Source organism: Mustela erminea, chromosome 7, assembly GCF_009829155.1.
Source record: "Mustela erminea isolate mMusErm1 chromosome 7, mMusErm1.Pri, whole genome shotgun sequence".
NCBI lineage: Eukaryota > Metazoa > Chordata > Mammalia > Carnivora > Mustelidae > Mustela > Mustela erminea.
The window spans coordinates 81,129,131-81,146,596 of record NC_045620.1 but is presented as its reverse complement, the minus strand read 5'-3'; positions in this window follow the sequence as shown (position 1 = coordinate 81,146,596).

Below are 17,466 nucleotides of genomic sequence, written 5' to 3'. Positions count from 1 at the left end.
AAATTATTTTGATATGTAAATTGTTAGAAAAGTTTTTATACCAGGTATTTTTTTTAACCTTGTGTATTATGACAGAGGTAATTATAAAAATCTGTGTTAAAATCTTAATTGGAGGTAAATATCAACACTTGTATATATGATGAAATTGTGCATAATAATTTGTCCAAGGCAAATCTCCAAAGTAATTCAGATTTAACTCTTTAATAGTAGACCCGGTTGTGCTCAAATTTTGTACATTATTGTGGATATATTTTGTCTTTCTGTGCATGATGGTAATTTGTATGAATCTATCATTTTCCTTTTTAAGCAAATTTTTGTTTTTAAAAAATTCAAACCAGACATAAAGATGTGATAGGATAAGACATTTTATTTTCTAAAAACAACCTCCTCTAAAGAGAATGAACTAATTAAGGTATTTATAATAGCAGTGTTTCCCAGGTGGAAATTTATGCTTTAAATTAAGAAATAAGGTGATTTTTCTCAAGGGCACATGTTTCCTTGTAATTCCTTCCTACAGTTTGTGTTAAAACTATTTGTCACTATAATTAGATTCTAAACTCTCTGGGAGTTGGAACCATTTTAAAATTCATCTTTGTAGTCCTTTAATATTTTGCCCAGGATTGTGTATTTGGTAGGCGCTTAATAAAGGCTTGGATGAGTAAGTAGATGAATATGGTTTTTAATTATATTTCAGAATGAGTACACATGGGATTAAAATTATCTCCCTTTTAATTTATTGAAAGCCTGTGAAACACAATCCACAAATTGTAATATTTAAAATGTGACTTGCTTCCAAGGATTTGCTCCTCATTCTCTCCCTTCTCAGTTTCATGAGAACAGTGTGGGACTTGGTTTCAGGATCAATGTTCAGTTTTCTTTTCTTTAAAAATGGGAGTAGTACCTATTTGGGTGACTGTAGGAAGAATTGAATGATACCATGTATGGGAAAAAACTCTTTGGAAACTAGGCTATTCGAATAATTGGTGTCAGAGGACAGAATATTCCTGAAGAAATGTTAACTAACCATACCTCTATTTCAATGAGATACAAAGTGATTTAAATATTGTATTAAAAATAATAATTGGGTGCACTTGGATGTCTCAGTTGGCTCAGGTCATGATCTCAGGGTCGTGGAATGGAGCCCCGAGTTGGACTCAGTGCTCAACATGAAGTCTGCTTGAGATTCTCTCTCTTCCTCTCCCTCTGCCCCTCCTCATTCCCTACCCCTTACTCCCGCATACTCTCTCCCTGTCTGTCTCTCAAATAAATAGATATCTTTGGAAGGAAAAAAAAAAAAAAGAATGTTTGAACCACTTTTTTAATTTATTTTTATTTTTATTTATTTTTTTTTTTAAAGATTTTATTTATTTATTTGACAGAGAGAAATCACAAGTAGATGGAGAGGCAGGCAGAGAGAGAGAGAGGGAAGCGGGCTCCCTGCCGAGCAGAGAGCCCGATGCGGGACTCGATCCCAGGACCCTGAGATCATGACCTGAGCTGAAGGCAGCGGCTTAACCCACTGAGCCACCCAGGCGCCCCTGAACCACTTTTTAAAAAAAAAAGATTTTATTTGTTTTTGACAGAGATCATAAGTAGGTAGAGAGGCAGGCGGGGGTGGGAGGGAGCGGGCTTCCCGCTGAGCAGAGAGCCCAATGTGGGGCTCGATTCCAGGACCATGAGATCATGACCTGAGCCGAAGGCAGAGGCTTAACCCACTGAGTCACCCAGGCACCCCTTGAACCACTCTTTTAAAAAAAGATTTTATGTATTAGAGAGAAAGAGAGAGAGCATGACCAGGGGGAGAGGCAGAGGAAGAGAGAGAAGCAGACTTCCTGTTGAGTTCAGAGCCCCAAACGGGCCTCAGTCCCAGGACCCCAAGATCATGACCTGAGCCGAAGTCAGATGCTTAATGAACTGAGCCACCCAGGCACCCCCAGGCCACTTTTTTAAAAAACCGTGATCTGGTAAGGGGCGTCAGGGTGGCTCAGTTAAGTGGCTGCCTTCAGCTAAGGTCATGATCTTGGGGTCCTGGGATCAAACCCCGCATTGGGTTCCCTGCTCAGCAGGAAGCCTGCCTCTCCCTTTCCCACTCTTCCACTTATGTTCCCTCTCTCACTGTCTCTCTCTCTGTCAAATAAATAAATAAAATCTCTTTTAAAATTTTTTTTAAAAGACAGTGATCTGGTAAACTCAGAGCCAAACTTACAAGACACTGGCAGTTTCAAATCTTTCTACGCAAAATCAAAAATTTTCTTTTAGAAGGTATCATCAGGTTAATAACTGAAGCATTTCTTTATCATGTGGCATTACACAGTGATGGGCAGAAGTCAGTCTTAAAGATTAAATCAAATATAGTTTTCAGGTGGTCGGTAACTGAGAATGTTGTGCATTTGTATCATCAGAATTTGCTCCATAATTGTTATCACTTACAGGATCCTGTTATTCAGGATTAGCTTAGCATCAAGAAGAAGGTTATGCTCTTTTCCCCTTAAATAAGAAAAATATCACTGGGTTACCTAGTGGCCTCAAACATACTTCTTCAGAAGAAATCAACTGGATATTGGAGGATTAAGTGATTTTATATATTTTATATATATATATATTATATATTATATATACACACACATACATGTACACTTAATATGTGTATTCTACATATATAGTATGCACATTCTACATAGATAAATACACTTAATGTAATAACTTTAATATACTTAACTATATATACTAATTTTTATCTTCATATAGTATATATAAGATATATATTATGTATACTACATAAGCACATACAAGCATATGTATGTATATGATAGAAAATTTTAGAAATCACTTATCACATTTATTTAGTCTACACAATAAAATTCATATGCCTCAAAGGCATTATTTTCATAGATGATATTTTTAAATTAATTCTAATAATTTGAGAGTAACAAAGATTTCAACATTTAGACATAAGCAATAAAAATCATCAGCCTTAAAATACTGCCTTACTGCTTATAAAAAATTGTTTTTACCCTTCTCAACCTTCATATGCCTGTGTGTAGATGTGTGTTCTTGGTGGTTGTTATAGAAGGAAACAAGGTTTTGTGAAAGGAGGTTTTAGTCAATAAAGCTTTGTCAATATATTATGGTCTAAAGAAAGTGATTATAGGGCGCCTGGGTGGCTCAGTGGGTTAAAGCCTCTGCCTTCAGCTCAGGTCATGATCCAGGTTTCTGGGATTGAGCCCCGCACGGGCTCTCTGCTCAGCAGGGAGCCTGCTTCCTCTTCTCTCTCTCTCTCTCTGCCTGCCTTTCTGCCTACTTGTGATCTCTGTCTGGCAAATAAATAAATAAAATCTTTTTTAAAAAAATAAAGAAAGGGATTACTTTGTCCAAAAGCTCTAGGCATTCTCAATTCATATAGCTTATAAGTTGTGCTGATGTGGCCTGTGGTTGGCCAATTTATCTGTACCATCCTTTAGAAAAATTATAGGAATAACTTTTATAGGAATTTGTTTGTTTCTACAGAGGAAAAAAAAACAGGTATATGCTATATTTTTTTAATTCTACTTTTAAAAAATCCCAATATTCAGAATCTGTCTAGCAACTAATAAATGAAAAAAACCAAAACCATGGTTTATGAGATTTCCTAGCTCTGAAAGCAGATATGTTAATATTTAGAATATTTACTCTAGTTATTTTTCCTCATTTCTTTTATTTATTTTTTAAATTTTGATTTTTTTTTTTTTAAGATTTTATTTGTCTATTTGACAGAGAGAGCCAGAGGGAGAGAGAGAACACAAGCAGGGGGAGTGGCAGGCAGAGGGAGAAGCAGGCTTCCGGCTGAGCAGGGAGCCCAAAGTGGAGCTCAATCCCAGGACCCTGGGATCATGACCTGAGCCACCCAGGTACCCCTCCTTATTTCTTTTAGGGTTTTTTCTCTAGTTTTATTGCAATAAAGTTGACATTGAGCACCGTGTGAGTTTAAAGCATAGAGCATAATGACCCCCATATGTTGTGAAATAACTACCACAGTAAATTTAGTTAATACTCATCATCTCATATGGAAACAAACAAACAAACAAAAGTTTCTTTTTCTTTGTGTTGAGAACTTTTAGGATTTACTCTCTTAGCAACTTAAACATATACCATATAGTAGTGTTAATTATCGTCACCAAAAACATTATGTCCCCGGTACTTATTTATAAAAGTGTGTACCTTTTGACCAGCTTTCCCAATTTTTATCCTTTCCGTAACTTTTATCCTTTCTGTAACAACCAAGACTTTGTGCTCTTTAGCACGTTCTGAATCTCAATAAGAGGGGATAAAAATTTGAGAATAAAAACAGTAAAATCCATTATATAATTGTCAAAAATCAAGGAATAATATGCATGTTTATATTTAACTCTGAAAAGGTGGTAATACCAAAAAATGGTAACAGAATTTGCCTCTGGGAACAGTCTGGGTGTGGGCAGTGGAAGACTTAGTTTTTTTGTTTTTTGTTTTCCTTTTCAACATATATTAAATATATATATAAATGAGTCTTGTTGGAAGCTATTTTCTACTCATGGATTTATAGCATCCTGGTATCAAGAAAAGAGAATAACACTTTTTTCTTGGTACTAAAAAAAACTTTATTATGAAATATTTTGGACATACACAAAAGCAGAGTGAATGGTCATGAACCCCATATACCCATTACCCAATGTCAATAATTATCAAATCAGAATTATTTCCTCTATACTCCTATCCACTGCTCCCTAATTGTTTTGAAGCAAATCATAGCCATGTTTCATGTGTACACATTTCAGTATATATCTTGAAAAGGTAAAATTCTCCTGCCTTAACACACACATGAAATAAGGAATTCCTTAATACCATTTATTTACTAGTGTTCACATTTAACTTATCGTCTTATACATTTTATACAACCTATTTGAATCAGGATCCAGACATTGCAATTGGTTAACAAGCCTCTGAAGTCTCTTTTTTTTAAAAAAGGTTTATTTGAGACAGCAAGAGTACACATATGTGCGTACACGTGTGTAGGGGAAGGGATAGAGAGAATCTTATGGCAGACCCCCCACTGAGTGTGGAGCACAGCAGGGGGCTCAGTCTCATGATCTGAGATCATGACCCGAGTCAAAACCAGAGTCCAACCCTCAACTGACTGAAACACCTAGGTGCCCATCAGAAGTCTCTTTTTAATATATCTCTTTTTTCTTGCAATTTTTTTGTTGAAGAGACCAGATCCTTTGTCCTGCTCAGTATCCCACTATAAATTCTGTCATTTAATGTGTTCCTCTGTTCTTTGTATTTCCTGTAAATTAGTAGTTAGATCTAGGCTTGATCAGATTCGTATTTGAGGTTTTTGACAGGATCGTTTCATAGGTGGTGGTGCGCATTTCTATCAGGAAGTGATGTTTAATGATTTTTCTTTTGGTGACATGATCTGCTATTGCTGAACATTGCTACCGCTCTTCCTGCCAGTATCTCTCCACTCACTTTGGTTATCTGAAGCTCCCTTCTCTAAGTAGATTCCTTAGGAAGGGCTCATGGGGAGAATAGTCCCTGATTCCTTGACAACTTCATAACTGTTAGTCTATGTTCTTTGTATTTGAAAATCAGTTTGGCTCGATATAAAAGCTTTACCTCATATTAAGTGTCTTAAATATATCTCTATTGTCTTCGGGCATAAAATATTATATGGTCTGATAGAAACCTTATTTTCTTGCTTTTTTAAGTGACGTGGTGTAGCCAAAGTTTTTCTTTTTTTGAAGGCCAGTACTTTATTAATAGACTGTGTCTCAGTGTTGGCCTCCTGACCCAGTTTCCCCAGGAATACAGTGTGTCTTTTTTTTTTTTTTAAGCTTTGTGTGTGTGTGTGTATGTGTGTAATTTCTACACCCAATGTGGGGCTTGAACCCACAATCTCAAGCTCAAGAGTCCCATGCTCTTCTGACTGAGCCAGCCAGCACCCCTTAACACATTATTTTTTGTGTTTTATTCTCTCCAGTCTTCATTTTTGAAATGATTATTTTCATTTACTTCTGATCTTTCCTGGGTTTTTTACTTCACTTTTTAAATCTTTTTTCAAATCACTTTACTTCAGATTTTTCTCACTATATGAATATTTTCTTTTAACATTTTCTTTTAGCTCATTCTGAAATATGATGGCTATATTTTCATTTCTTTTGTGTGTATATTTTTCTTCTGTGCCTTCATTGCCCAAAGAGAAATTCTTCTCTTGTTCTCTTATTTAAAAAAAAAAAAAAAAAAAAAATTGGGGGCGCCCTGGTGGCTCAGTTAGTTAAGCATCTGCACTCGGCTTGGGTCATGATCCCAGGGTCCTGGGATCAAGCCCCGCATCAGGCTTCCTGCTCTGTAGGGAACAATGTTATAAAATAGGATTCAATTGTGATCCTTTTACTTTGCTAATGTTTTAAGTGAAATGAGTTAGAAGCAGCCCAGGACAGCTTTTCTAGCTTCTGTTATGAACTGTGCAGAGTCTAGTACTTTACACTTGTTGTCAGTTCATGAGTTAGCATGCCTCAGTCTCATGGATGTTGCCAGAATACATGAGACTCCTGTGTCAAAGACATAGGACTGTTACTCATAGTAAAAGCAATAGCTGACGTGTCAGCATGTTGTCTATTTGAGCTGGTTTCCTTTGTCCCCCGAGTTCCTCGGAGGAGATGCGATGCAAAGAGACCATCGTGTATGTATGCCTTCACATTGGGGTGGCCTGTGTTGTAAGAGAAGAACTGAGATTGGGGGAAGTAGCAACTTTCAGAGTAGGTGGAAACAAGACTGTAATTTGTCTGGAGGTAGAGGTGGGAGAGACATTACTTCAGCCTTGAAGCTTGCTTGCTACAAACAAAACCCTGAGAAAATGACCCCGGGTAAATAGTGGTCAGGACCTTGCATCCTAGCTTATCTAGCAAGAATGTGTTTGGAGTCTCTGGGCCTGTGGCAGGGTACCTCCTCTAACCACAACACGCCCCCCTTTTTTTTTCTTTTCTTTTCTTCTTTTTTTTTCTTTTTAAGTAGGCTCCACACTCAGCATGGGGCCCAACATAGAGCTTGAACTCAGGTCCCTGAGATGAGGACCTGAGCTGAGATCAAGAGTCAGACACCTGGGGCTCCTGGGTGGCTCAGTTAGTTGAGTGTCTGCCTTCGGCTCAGGTTGTGATCCTGAGTCCTGGGACTGAGTCCCGCATCAGGCTCCCTTCTCTGCGAGGACTCTGTTTCTCTTCTGCTTCTTTCTCTCTGTCTATCATGAATAAATAAATAAAATCTTGAAAAAAAAGGGGGGGTCAGACAATTACCTGACTGAGCCACCCAGGCACCCCTTCTCCATCAGCTTTAAACTTTGCTGTTTGTATGATGTTATTAAAATAAATGTGGGCTTGAACTTTCTGAGATTTTTCTACTCTGCTCACCCATGAGCTTTTACGTGAGTCTCCTATTTTCTTTCCCCCTGTTGTCCCTACTAAGGGTAGCTGAGTAGCCAGGGGGTCCTGGCTGGCTCAGTACGTAGAGCATCCAACTCAGGTTTGTGAGTTCAAGCCCCACATCAGGGGTAGAGCTTACTTAAAAAAAATTTTTTTCGCCTCAGTGTGAGACTTTTTCCTGGGAGGATGCTTTGGTCCTTTTGGGACCCTAGACCACTTCAGCATTCTCAGACCTTCCTGTAGGCTCTTCCTACTCAACTGTGTATTGGAGACTGCAAAGTCTGCCCCCGTTTCTGCTGCTGTCCTCAGCCTACTCCACTGTTGCCAATTTTAGGGCTTTCGGATTCTCGGTGCCTCCAAAAGCGCCTTTGACTTTTCCACTTCCTTTCACATTCTCCCTGACACCATGAGGGTCTTATTTTTCCATTTTGGTATTGGTGGCTCTATCTTATCCCTTGTAGATGTTAGCTGAGGGGTTTTGGTTTTGTCATTGTCCTTTCCTATTGGTGGATATGGGACAATTTCAACACTAGGCTTCTGGCTTTGCCTCTTCTCCACACACAGTTTGCCTGGGTACTTTTGGAACTGTTTGAATTTTTTTTTCCTTACTGTATTACTTAGAAAAAAATAACTTAATTAAAAGAAGATACTGGAGGGGTGCCTGGGGGGCTCAGTCGTTAATCGTCCACATTCAGCTAGGGTCATGATCCCAGGGTCCTGGGTTCTAGCCCCGCTAGAACTCACTGCTCGGCGGGAAGCATGATTCTCTCTTTCCCACTTCCCCCTGCTTATGTTCCCTCTCTTGCTCTGTGTCTCTCTCTGTCAATAAATAAAAATCTTAAAACAAAACAAAACAAAAGATACTGGACTAGGAGCAAAAGTTTTAGTTCCCTTCCACCACTTAAAGGAAACGAAAAGATGGTGCGAATAAATTCAAGTGCTATAGGAAACAAATGAAGCAGAGAAGGGAGATGGGGGGGGGGGGAGATCATGCTGCAAATTTTTTCTTAAGATTTTATTTATTTATTTATTTGAGAGAGAGCGAGAGAGCGCATGCGAATGAGGGAAGGGCAGGGAATCCTGAGCAGACTCCACACTGAAGGCAGAGCCAGACCCAGGGCTCCATCTCACCTGAGACCGTGATCCAAGCTGAAAGTTAAGAGTCGAATGCTTAACTGACTGCACCACCAGGGGCCCCTCATGCTGCAGATTTAACTGTGAGGTGAGGGAGTGTGACCTTCTGACAAAGGCCTGAAAGGGTGAGGGATGGCCCCAGTGGCCATCAGTGGGGAAAGTGCGGCAGGCAAAGAAGGGCCAATGCCGAGCTCCGAGCAGGTTGTGCCTCGGATGTTTACGGAACAGAGAGGAGGCCGTGGTGGCTGGAGATAAGGAGACAGGAGATAAGGTCAGAAAGACATGGGGCGGGTTGGGGGTGCCGGCAGAGAAGGAGGCGATCTTGAGAGCCGCTGCAAGGATCGGGCTTCTGGTGAGATGGGAGAATAATCTGACAGCATTACGGTCATTCTGCAGCTGGATGAGAACGGCCTGTAAATGCAAGAGCAAAAGAGGAAGGTCACTTAAGAGACTTTTAAAAATAGCCCATAGGGCAGATCCAGGTGTGTCTAATTTCAAAGCCAGTTCTCCGTCCATTACACCTCGTGCACTAAAGCAGTCATAAGGGAGACTGTACTTATGATGTATGGGTAGTTATTTTCTCCTCAAAACCACTCTATGCAAACAAGCCATATAAATATCCTTTCAAAACAAAACAAATATCCTCTCAAGACCCACCAACTACAGTGTTGAGTCTATAATATTTCCATTAGAAACTACTCCCCCCAAACAAGATAACTGACTTGCTTTAGTGATAGTATTGAGAAATTCAAACCAGCCCTTACAACTCCTATGTTGCTGTTATAATTAGAAAATAACCATTAGGTTGTAGACATAATCTTGAGATAGTGATATTTTTTTCCAAGAAAAGAGTGTAGTAGAAACTGTCAGTTGTTTCGTGAAACTATTTTTCCCTTTCTTCCTTATTATTAGTCCCCTACTTTTGCCGGAGGTGGCAATTTGCCCAGGTGACAACAAAACAACACAAAATTATCCTTCCCAAACTTCCTTACAGCTAGGTGGTAACGTGATACCAACCCCGGGCAGAGAGAGGTAAGTAGGTTTTCAGGTAAGGCCTTCAGGAGGGAAGGATTTGGGGGGCTTGGCCTTTTGGTCTTTGCCTTTTGTCTTTTCTTCTCCCTTCCTTCCTGAACTTCAATGTTGTGGTTAGAGCCAGAGTAGTCAGCAGCATGAGGGAAAGCCCAAGGGAAACCTGAAAAACTATGGCCCTCACACCTTTGAGCCACAGAATCAACAAAGCAAAGGCTAACCTCCAAACTCTTGTGTTAATCCTGTTTGAGCCTTCCTGTTTCTAGTTTAAGCTGCAGTCACTTACTCACATGTGACAGAACACAGTTTTCCTTTTTTTTTTTTTTTTAATTTTTTATTTTTTATAAACATATAATTTTATCCCCAGGGGTACAGGTCTGTGAATCACCAGGTTTACACACTTCACAGCATTCACCAAAGCACATACCCTCCCCAATGTCCATAATCCCACCCCTTCTCCCAAACCCCCTCCCCCCAGCAACCCTCAGTTTGTTTTGTGAGATTAAGAGTCACTTATGGTTTGTCTCCCTCCCAATCCCATCTTGTTTCATTGATTCTTCTCCTACCCACTTAAGCCCCTATGTTGCATCACCACTTCCTCATATCAGGGAGATCATATGATAGTTGTCTTTCTCTGCTTGACTTATTTCACTAAGCATGATACGCTCTAGTTCCATCCACGTTGTCGCAAATGGCAAGATTTCATTTCTTTTGATGGCTGCATAGTATTCCATTGTGTATATATACCACATCTTCTTGATCCATTCATCTGTTGATGGACATCTAGGTTCTTTCCATAGTTTGGCTATTGTGGACATTGCTGCTATAAACATTCGGGTGCACGTGCCCCTTTGGATCACTACGTTTGTATCTTTAGGGTAAATACCCAATAGTGCAATTGCTGGGTCATAGGGCAGTTCTATTTTCAACATTTTGAGGAACCTCCATGCTGTTTTCCAGAGTGGCTGCACCAGCTTGCATTCCCACCAACAGTGTAGGAGGGTTCCCCTTTCTCCGCATCCTCACCAGCATCTGTCATTTCCTGACTTGTTAATTTTAGCCATTCTGACTGGTGTGAGGTGATATCTCTTTGTGGTTTTGATTTGTATTTCCCTGATGCCGGGTGATATGGAGCACTTTTTCATGTGTCTTTGGCCATCTGGATGTCTTCTTTGCAGAAATGTCTGTTCATGTCCTCTGCCCATTTCTTGATTGGATTATTTGTTCTTTGGGTGTTGAGTTTGCTAAGTTCTTTATAGATTCTGGACACTAGTCCTTTATCTGATATGTCGTTTGCAAATATCTTCTCCCATTCTGTCAGTTGTCTTTTGATTTTGTTAACTGTTTCCTTTGCTGTGCAAAAGTATTTGATCTTGATGAAATCCCAATAGTTCATTTTTGCCCTTGCTTCCCTTGCCTTTGGCGTTGTTCCTAGGAAGATGTTGCTGCGGCTGAGGTCGAAGAGGTTGCTGCCTGTGTTCTCCTCAAGGATTTTGATGGATTCCTTTCGCACATTGAGGTCCTTCATCCATTTTGAGTCTATTTTTGTGTGTGGTGTAAGGAAATGGTCCAATTTCATTTTTCTGCATGTGGCTGTCCAATTTTCCCAGCACCATTTATTGAAGAGGCTGTCTTTTTTCCATTGGACATTCTTTCCTGCTTTGTCGAAGATTAGTTGACTGTAGAGTTGAGGTTCTATTTCTGGGCTCTCTATTCTGTTCCATTGATCTATGTGTCTGTTTTTGTGCCAGTACCATGCTGTCTTGATGATGACAGCTTTGTAATAGAGCTTGAAGTCCGGAATTGTGATGCCACCAACGTTGGCTTTCTTTTTCAATATCCCTTTGGCTATTCGAGGTCTTTTCTGGTTCCATATAAATTTTAGAATTATTTGTTCCATTTCTTTGAAAAAGATGGATGGTACTTTGATAGGAATTGCATTAAATGTGTAGATTGCTTTAGGCAGCATAGACATTTTCACAATATTTATTCTTCCAATCCAGGAGCATGGAACATTTTTCCATTTCTTTGTGTCTTCCTCAATTTCTTTCATGAGTACTTTATAGTTTTCTGAGTATAGATTCGTTGCCTCTTTGGTTAGGTTTATTCCTAGGTATCTTATGGTTTTGGGTGCAATTGTAAATGGGATTGACTCCTTAATTTCTCTTTCTTCTGTCTTGCTGTCAGAACACAGTTTTCAATTCAACAGCAGCACCCAGCCCATCCTGAAACATGCTTCGGGAAGAAGGAACATTTCTGAATTTCCACAGGCTACAAGTGCCTGTGATGTTCAACATGTACACTGAGGTCTGTATTTTACTTTTCCTTGAAAAACACTCACTTTTTTCCAAAAAGAAAAACATCCACTGCATTTGTCTATTAGGGAAGAAATGCAAAACAGGGAATCAACATTATAAAGAAAAACAATGGAGCCCTTCTCAAATACTTGTAAGTTCATCCTAAATTTTTTTCTTTTTTTTAAGTAATCTCTATGCCCAGTGTGGGGCTTGAACTCAAGGTCAGGAGTCCTGTGCCTTACCAACAGAGCCAGCCAGAGACCCTGTTCATCCTGAATTACTAACAAAAAGAAGCATTGTATACTTTATTATGAAAATAAGCTACCCTGTGGCACTCAGATGGACTGAGTAAGCTACAGTGTCCTTTTGCCAACCCTAAATGTTATATTCTTGAAAACTATGCCAAGAGAAAGTGTGGCTGAGGGACTGAAATATTTCATGAGAAATATGGAGGCAGAGGAACCAAAATAGGCCAAGAGGAAGCCAAACAAAGTACATTTCTAAAAATGTTCACCAATATAAAAAGCCCACTAAATAAGTGGCATTATGGACATATATATGTAATGAATAATGAGTACCACACTATTCATTCTCTTTGTTATTTTCCTTGCTCATCAAGAAATTTTCAGATGTTCTTTCTCCTATATTTTTGATAGGATCTTGTAAATTTGCTTTGCTCTCTAGGAAGTAGAGAGAAATTGTATTTTGCCTCACCATTTCTTTTTTTCACAAGGAGTCCCTGAGCTAATACTTCCAGATCAGATGGGCAAGTGCACTAGACGAGAAGACTCTCCAGGGCCTGTCATCACTTCTGGAACCACTTAGGAAGTACATGTTTGAAAAAAAGAGGAAAGGAGGAAAGTTTAAAAACAGCAAACAATAAACAAGAATCTTTTGTTTGTGTAACACTGTAGTTCTCAAAGTATTTCATATCGTATCATTGGGGATTCCCATCCCACCTGGTAGGTAGAATATCCTTTCCATTTTGCAGAGGAAGGAATTAAATATCCCAGGCAAAGCCTATATTGTTTTAAAAAAAATGCTATATTGTGCAACTAGTTAATGACAAAAGCAGGCTCAGAGTCCTCTGCTGGTTCAACTGCCCCCAACTTCCCCTACAATTTACAGAATGTTACCTTCAAGACATAATCAGTTTATGTTCTAAGTAGACTCAGAAATCAAACAGTAGTTTCTTTCAAGGAAAGCACAGGATTTTTTTGGTTCTTAGAATAGATCCTACTCAGGACACTTGACTGGCCTAGTTGGAAGAGCATGTGACTCTTGATCTCAAGGTTGTGAGTGGAGTCCCATGTTGGGTGTAGAGATTACTTTTAAAAATAAAATTAAGGGGACAGATGCTGGCGAGGATGCAGAGAAAGGGGAACCCTTCTACATTGTTGGTGGGAATGCAAGCTGGTGCAACCACTCTGGAAAACAGCATGGAGGTTCCTCAAAAGGTTGAAAAGAGAGCTACCCTATGACCCAGCAATTGCACTATTGGGTATTTACCCTAAAGATACAAACGTAATGATCCAATGGGGCAGGTGCACCCGGATGTTTATAGCAGCAATGCCCACAATAGCCAAACTATGGAAAGGACCTAGATGTCCATCAACAGATGAATGGATAAAGAAGATGCGGTATATATACACAATGGAATACTATGCAGTCATCAAAAGAAATGAAATCTTGCCATTTGCGACAACATGGATGGAACTAGAGCGTATCATGCTTAGCAAAATAAGTCAAGCAGAGAAAGACAACTATCATATGATCTCCCTGATATGAGGAAGTGGAGATGCAATGTGGGGGTTTGGGGGGTAGGAAAAGAATAAATGAAACAAGATGGGATCGGGAGAGAGACAAACCATAAGAGACTCTTAATCTCACAAAGCAAACTGAGTGGGAGGGGGTTGGGGGAGGGCGGTGGGGTTTTGGACATTGGGGAAGATATGTACTATGGTGAGTGCTGTGAAGTGTGTAAACCTGGCGATTCACAGACCTGTCCCCCTGGGGCTAATAACAAATTATGTATTTATAAAAAATAAAAATTTAAAGAGAAAAAATAAATTAATAAAAAAGTATTAAAAAATAAAATTAAATTAAGGGGCGCCTGGGTGGCTCAGTCATTAAGTATCTGCCTTTGGTTCAGGTCATGATCCCAGAGTCCTGAGATTGAGCCCTGCATCTTGCTCCCTGCTCCACGGGAAGCCTGGCTTTTCCCTCTTCCACTCCCTCTGCTGTGGTCCCCCTCTCGCTGTCTCTCTCTCGTCAAATAAATAAAATCTTTTTAAAATTTTTTAAAAATTAAATTAAAAAAAAGAATAGGGATGCATGGGTGGCTCAGTTGGTTAAGCATCTGCCTTCAGCTCAGGTCATGATCCCAGGGTCCTAAGATCAAGCCCCCCATTGGGCTCTCTGCTCAGCAGGGGGCCTGCTTCCACCTCTCTCTCTGCCTGCCTCTCTGCCTACTTGTGATCTCTGTCTGTCAAATAAATAAATCTTTACAAAAAAAAGAAAAAGAATGTGGTTGCGAAGCAAGTGGGACAGAGAATGAAGAGTCACGTGTTCTAAGTCAAGGCGGCTGCACATATTGTCAAACCTGCTGTTAAACCCACTTTACAACTGGGCAGCATAGAGGCAGAGTAAACCAGAGCTCTGAGCTCCGTCCACCCCTGCCCCTGCCCCTCAGAGATTTGGGCAAAGAGTGAAGGGATGCCTTTGCTTTCATGGTGTCATTCAAGGTCATCGTGCTTTAATGTGACCCAGGCAGGGGGGAGAGCAAATATAAGGTAATGAGGTGAGCGATTGTGTGAATAGGAGTAAGATTCTTTGTGTAGAAGAGATGCAGGGCTTCCGAAGAACATGCTTCCTTCGCTGTGGAGGTGTGTTTGGTGTTATGCTCTGGAAAGAAGCCAGCAGGAGTGGAGGTCCCACTGGCCCCCTAGGATCCAGAGCTCATCACTCCTCAAGAGGTGGGGGTGGGAGAAGCAAGCAAAGCTTCAGCTTCCCTTTCCTTTTTGCAGAGCCAGCAGAACTGGGATTAAGGGCTCAGGAAAAGATGCTGATTTTCAGTAGAAGCCCAAGGATGCAACATTTGCAAGACAGAAGAAAGAAGGGGTAAGTGTTACATTATTTTTGTTGGGAGAATTGGTTACCCCTGGTAGTGGTAACGGAAGGTGTAGTGAGGAAGAAGGGACAGAAAATAAGGAGAGGTTCAAGGCGGGACTTTGGGAAATAAGGGAGAGAAGAACTGAAGGAGAACCAACATTTATGGATCCCAAAGAGTAGAGTTTAAGGTCTAATTTTCCATTCCCCGCTCTCCTTTAGTTGGGAAAGAACCTCTTAAACATTGTCAAGGGCTCTTTCTGTGTGTTTTCCCAGTAAGGAGGTAAACTATAGACACTGGCCAGAATTCCTCAGGTAAACCTAATTTAGTTCTTTGTCCCCATCCCACCCCCACCACACCCGCCTCCCCTTAGAAAGGAGATAATGATATGGTGGATTTTTCAGGAGAGCATGAGACCTAGAGACCAATCAAAGGAGTAATCAGTTGCTCTGCCTTGTCTGTACAGAATATAGTACGTAATGTTTCGCTTTTACCACCTGGTCTCCACTGCAGTAAGATCTGCTCATCTTCAAATGTCTGAACACATACACACACACAGACACACAGACACACACACACACACACACACACACACACACACACACACACACCTATTTCAGAGGGTGGGCAGTTGGCCTCTGAGGAGAGAGGCTTCTGCATCCGTTAGTGTTTGCTCTCCTGGAAAAGAACACTTGCCACCGGATATTAGTCCTGACCCATCCCCACCCTGAGGCTCCTTCTGGGGCAGGTTCCCTTCTGCTCTCCCAGCACCCCATGAGGCAGCTTGCCAATACAGCTTTTAGACAAAGTTTTTTTCCACATAACTTTATAATTATGTACAATCTGAGAAAGGTCCTCCCAGAACCTGGGGTGATTTACTAGAGAACAATAATTTATAGCCATAGTGGGCAAATCCCACATGTATCCCCAAAGGGAGGGAAAATGTTGATTGGAAGGTTAAGGGACTTGGGCCCTAGAAAGAGTCAGCCTGGGACTGTCCCTCCCTGCTCCAAGCTCATCTTTTAATAGTCGTTCTGGCTCTTGCCATAATCCAACTGAGAGATGGTGAGGACTTCGACTAGAAGTTGTCATGAGGGAGATAATGAGAAATATTTGGATTCTGGGTATATTTTAAAAGATAATATTAGAAGGATTTTACTGTAGAGTGTGAAATAAATTGATGAGTGTAGGGATGGAGTTTCTACCTTGAACAAGAAGAGAATGGAGTTAGCACTTACTGGATTAGAAAAGATCTGGGTGGGGCGGGGGGTGTACCTGGGTCGCTCAGATGATTAAGCAACTGGCTTTGGCTCAGGTCATGATCCTGGAGTCACAGGATCAAGTCCTACATCAGGACTCCCTGCTCAGCGAGGAGTCTGCTTCTCTCTCTGACCCTCCTCTCTCTCTTCCTCTCTCTCTCTCTCTCTCATTCTTTCTCTCTCAAATAAATAAATAAAATCTTAAAAAAAAAGAAAGAAAGAAAGAAAGAAAGAAAGAAAGAAAGAAAGAAAGAAAGAAAGAAAGAAAGAAAGAAAAGATTTGGGAAGAAACGGTTTGGGGAGTTACCAAATGCCATTTGTGCCTTATCCCACCCTTTCTTGGCCTACTTCTGAGTTTACTTGCAGCTTGGCAAATAGTTTACCCTCATCCCTCTGCTTCCCTGCCTTGCTAGGGACTCCCCCATTGCTGGGAGACTTGTTCAGCCAAGCTGAAGGGCTGGGGAACTTTGCTTAGACTTTCTGGAGTAGCCTTCCGCGTAAGTTAGCTTTCGCTGCATAACCAACTATTATTTCTATTATTACAACTATAATCAAAAGGTAGTGGCTTCAAACAACTATAATTTTTGCTCACGATTCTGTGGGTGAGCAGTTTGGTCTGGACTCTGCTGGGTGACCTGGCCTTGCCCACATCACTTAGTGGCTACAATCAACTGGCAGCTGGACTGGTGCTGAATGGTTTGAGATCACCTCTGCTGGTACATGGTAGATGCTAGTTGTCAGCTGGTTAATTTAGAGGCTTCAGATGGAAGGGCTCATCTACTCCCCCAGCCTTCTCATCCTCCCCTAGCATAGACTGAGGCTCTACAAGGCAGTCTCAGAGCCGAATCCTAAGGAGGGCAAAAGTAGAAGCCACAAAGCATCCTGGGGCCTGGGGTCAGAAGTCCCACACTGTCACTTCTACTGCATTCTTTGTCAAAGCAAGTCACAATGCAGGGCCTGATTCGAAGGATGAAGTGATAAATCCCACTTCTTATTGGAAGGGACATTAGGGTCCTCTTGCACAGGAGCAGGCACATGGAAAGGGAGGAAAGCTTAGATGATTTTTCATACAATCTCCCCATCTCCCCCTGGTACTTGGGAGACATTAACTTGGGGAAAAGCTAACTTATGCGGAAGGTTACTCCAGAAAGTCTAAGCAAGGTTCCCTAAGCAAAGTTCATTGAAGTAGACATAAATATTGAAAG